The following is a 4,714-nucleotide window of genomic DNA, read 5'->3' on the forward strand; positions in this document are numbered from 1 at the left end:
CCTGTGCACCCAGCCAGGTTTCTGCCTGATAAAATTCCAAATGGATGAGGATTTCTCCCAGCCCCAAGCTGCCCCCACCTGTAACCCTGGCTGCCTTTGGGGTGCCCAAAGCCTCCTCTGTGCAGATCTCAGGAACCTGGGAGGGGTGAACAATGTTGCACAGGGAAAAACCCCACAGATTTTATCTCCGGGCCTGGGGCCAGGAGCAGGCATTTGCGTGCTAGAATTCCAGAAGGAGCACGGTGTCTCCCAGACCCAAGCCGCATCCAGCTGTGACCCAGCTGCTCTTGGAGTGCCAAAAGCCTCCTCGTAGCTGATCTCAGGAACCCTGGAAGGGTGAGTTTGCTTTCACAGGGAAAAGGCCTCCGTTTGTGTCCAGAGATCAAATAAGGGACTCTGCTTTTCCTCTAGTTCTCCTTCCTGTTTTCACCTGGGCTACAAGGATGGGCATGGCCTGTATTTCTCATATCAAAGTGATGTTACTAAATTTGTCCAGAAGTTCTGATTGTTATTTTTATTAGTAGTAGTAATTTTCTGATAGAAAACACTCTCATTTTGCCTTTCCCACGTTGTTTCCAGGTGCTGCCCAGGATGGACATCTGTGGTCTCAGACAGTGATTCCCGAGGAGCAAGGAAAGCCTTTTCCTCACCTGCACAGTTCAGGTGGATGGGACAGAATTGGTGTGGCCTGACAAGGCAGGAAAAGCTGTCTGTGTTCTGGAGTGCCTTGAAAGCTTTCTCCGTCAGGTTTGGAAGGGGTTTCTCTTTGGGATTTCTTGTGATGCAGCACCACGGGTATCCCTTTGTGCCAAGTCCAGTGCTAAAGGATTGAAGAACTGACAAGTGGGGTCTGGGATGAAAATGCCGCTAATAAAATTAAGCAAAGAATACAATAAGAGAAATGAGCATCCTTTTAATGTCTGAAATAGTTAGGAATAAAAATGCTGGAAAAGGGCACTCTGAATTGGTGTCACTTGTCATGGATAAAACCCCAGAGTGAGGAATCAGAGCAGAAGTTGAGAGCTGGAATCCTTCTGCAGTCGACTTAATTTTCTTTTCCTCCTCTCTTTCAGGACAGGAAGAATCACGACTCTCCTGCCATCTTTGCCAAGAGCTGTGGTGTTTGATCAGCCAAAGCCCAGAGGCTTCAGCACCAGAGGTCTGAGCCTGGAGGGCTCCTGGTGCTGCCCGTGCTGTGGGCTATGTCAGAGGATGCAGGGTTCCTCTTTGCCTCCCTGCTGGGATTAACTGCCATGGGAATGTGGGATCTGGGTGAAACTCCAGCTCTCCTGGTGTTCAGGGGAGCAAGGTCTGAGGGACTCCTCTCTGGGGATGTGCGGTGAAGGACTGAATAGTGTGGAAGGAGAGTATTTATAAACTGTATCACTGTTTCTCCCAAAATTGGGGTGGAGCACTGATGGGGGTGGTTGGGTTTGGTCTGGGCCTGTTATTCTTTGTGCAATTTTTAAATTCTCTTGTATGATTTACTGTCCGGTATCTTTCTAACAAAAGCTGACATAAATTTAGATTAAGGATTAGAACTTGGGTCCATTTATTGCAAACATTTGACAAGGCTGGAGGACTGGGGTGGTGACTGCTCTCAGGAAAGGTTACTTATTAATACTGTGTCAGATTTCCCGCAGTGACTGTCAGGCCTGCATGGCTGTGAGTTCGTGCTCTTCTCACTGGGGAAATAAGTTCAGCAAAATTAGAAATGTTAGAAAAATCCAGCCAAAAATTCCACCTCTGTACCCCCTAAGTTTTCCCAGTTTTTCCCAGCTAGGAGCTGCACAGAAGTCAGGCAGGGGAAGTGACAACAGGGAACAGCTGAAAAATTCAAAGGCACAAAGAGGAAAGGGGAAAGGTTTCAGAAAACAATTCTATGGTCTAAGAATAATTTCTGATTCCCTACTGAGAAGAACACGAACTCACAGCCATTCAGGCCTGACAGTCCCCTGCAGTGAGAGCTCAGCACACATCCACAGAGGCAAGTCCAGCATCTTAAATGAAAAAATAAAAATAAAAACCAGGAGAAAAAGGTGATTTCTTTTGCTTCAGAGTTATTTCAAGTTCTTAAAGCCCAAGCAACATTTGCTCTTGATTTTGGTTGGGTGAATCATGAGCAGTGGGCACGGGTCATGCCATTCATTGAGCAGAAAACCCGGGGTCATTTAGAGGGGACACAAGAACTGTTTGTGTAGCGACCTCGGGCTGCAGAGGGGCAGGAGAAAGGCCAAGGGAGCTCCCCGGGGCCACCAGGGCCTGTGGGGAACAGAATGGACGCTTGGATGACCAGTGGAGGTGAGGAGTGGATCTGAGTTCATCTACAGGGAAATAAGGAGGGGATACTCTGGAGTGAAAAGCTGAGGTGATGAGTTCACCCACCTGGGCACGAGTTGTGTTTGCACAAAGTGGGAACAGAGGTGAAGGTCAATCCAAAGTCGATCCTGCTTGACCTCTGAATTCCAAGGTAAGTTTTACAAGCTGCCAAATGAGGGAGTAAAAATACACAAAAATGAAACCGAGAGCATTCATGAGGTTCCTGGGAGTCCATTACACTGTTGTCATAGAATTCTTAATGAGTTTTGAGCTTTTAATGACAACAATTCAGTACTTTCTTTGGATTAATCACTGTGTAGGATTTGGGGTTTATCTGGATTTTAAAGGCGTCGTGGTGGCCCTGACACTGCTCAGGAGCTGGTAGGAAAAGCAGGGTCAGAGCTCCTGGCAGGCACAGGGTGTTTTTCCCAGAGTGGACTGTGGAGGAATTGTTTGGGCCTTGGATTGTCCCTCTGGGTGATGCCAGTTGCTGTGATTTGTGTAATTCCATACATTTAACTCCCAATACTTGCCAGCCCAGGAGCTTGAGCTGACAGGGCAGCACACAGATTGTTCTCTGTGCTGTGCCCCGATTTGGGGTTGGCTGTCAGCTTTGCTAGCTCCCGTGAATTATGCCCATAGCCCCGAATTCCCTGCTCAATTCCCACTGCCATAACCTCACAGCGCCTCATGGAGTGGGGATATACTGTGGCAGGAAGCTCAGCAGCATCGGCACGGGGACAGGTGTATATTCCAAAGAATTTGCTGTTTCAAACCCTCATCCCCCAGCCCCGCCGATGTCCCTGGGGGGCACTTGACAGAGTTACCTGGATTTCAGCTGATTTCACCCCCCCGAGCTCGGGCTCCAGGTGATCTTTTCAAGCAGGAGAAGGCAGGGGCCGGAGGCGCTCGTGGCCCGTGCCGAGGCAGTCCCTGGGGCCACGAGAGGACATCTCTCCCTGCAGAATTTCAGTTCTTTCCAGAGCCTCAGCAGTGACAGAGGACAAAGAGGAAGATGAGGAGGAGGAAGAAGGGGGAGAGGGTTTGAGAGGAGGGGAAGCCCAAATCCGTGCTGTGTGCGGAGCTCCGACAGCACGCTGCAGCCCGCAGCTCAGTGTGAGCACGGGGCAGAGGAGGCGATTTCTGGGCATTCAATCACCCTGAGGCGGGCCCGGCACCGCCCCTGCAGCACCGTCCCCAGCACAGCTCGGTACCGCTCCGGGATCACCCGGCCCCGGCCCCGGTGCCGCCCGGGACCACTGGGGACCGCCCCTAAAGCACCGCCCCGGCCCCGCCCGGTCCCGTCCCCGGGACCTCCGTGCCCCGCCTCGCCAAGCCCCGGCTCCGCCCCGAGCCTGCCCGGGCTGCGCCGGGACCATCGCTGGCGGCCCCGCCCCTCTTCCCCGGGCCGAAGCGGGCTGAAGGAGATGTCCGCACGATTGGAAACGCCGCCGAAAATCGCACCCGTGGGATCGGTGTCGGCGTCGTGCGCAGGCATCCCACTAGAGCGAGCGGGCTCCTTGCTGTGCCACCCTCCTTTTGCAGCCAGAGTTAGAAGGTCGGGGAGCGACACCCTAGCCGCCATCTTGGGAGAGGCAGGCGCGCAGTACCGCGCTCTGCCCACAGGGTGGCGCTTGGGAGACAGGCAAGGGATGGAATCAAGGAGTGTCCCAATCCTTGAGGAAATCCCCCTGAATGAACGCCCCAAAAAACCCCGACCAGAACTGAGAAACCTCCTGCCTCTGTATGAGTGCAAAGGGTGTGCAAGGAGTGTGCAAATAGTGTGCATTAGCAATCGATCGGCAGGCATTGGCAATCGATCGCCGATCTAATCGATCGGCAGGCGCGATCAATCGATCGCCGATCTAATCGATCGGCAGGCATTAGCAATCGATCGCCGATCTAATCGATCAGCAGGCGCGATCAATCGATCGCCGATCTAATCGATCGGCAGGCGCGATCAATCGATCGCCGATCTAATCGATCGGCAGGCATTAGCAATCGATCGCCGATCTAATCGATCGGCAGGCGCGATCAATCGATCGCCGATCTAATCGATCGGCAGGCATTAGCAATCGAACGCCGATATAATCGATCGGCAGGCGCGATCAATCGATCGCCGATCTAATCGATCGGCAGGCATTAGCAATCGCTCGCCGATCTAATCGATCGACAGGCACGATCAATCGATCGCCGATCTAATCGATCGGCAGCCGCGATCAATCGATCGCCGATCGAATCGATCGGCAGGCATTAGCAATCGATCGCCGATATAATCGATCGGCAGGCGCGATCAATCGATCGGCAGGCATTAGCAATCGATCGCCGATCTAATCGATCGGCAGGCATTAGCAATCGATCGCCGATATAATCGATCGGCAGGCATTAGCAATCG

General features: G+C 52.5%; 1 long non-coding RNA gene across 1 annotated transcript; it reads left to right on the plus strand.

Moving 5' to 3' along the window:
* Positions 1 to 578: 578 nt before the first annotated feature.
* On the plus strand, positions 579 to 2,043 carry LOC148217630 (uncharacterized). Its single transcript, XR_015800924.1, has 2 exons — positions 579 to 747; positions 1,074 to 2,043. It is a non-coding gene; the product is annotated as an uncharacterized LOC148217630 (long non-coding RNA).
* Positions 2,044 to 4,714: the final 2,671 nt, after the last annotated feature.

Source organism: Sturnus vulgaris, unplaced genomic scaffold, assembly GCF_052056855.1.
Source record: "Sturnus vulgaris isolate bStuVul1 unplaced genomic scaffold, bStuVul1.hap1 Scaffold_521, whole genome shotgun sequence".
NCBI classification, from domain to species: domain Eukaryota; kingdom Metazoa; phylum Chordata; class Aves; order Passeriformes; family Sturnidae; genus Sturnus; species Sturnus vulgaris.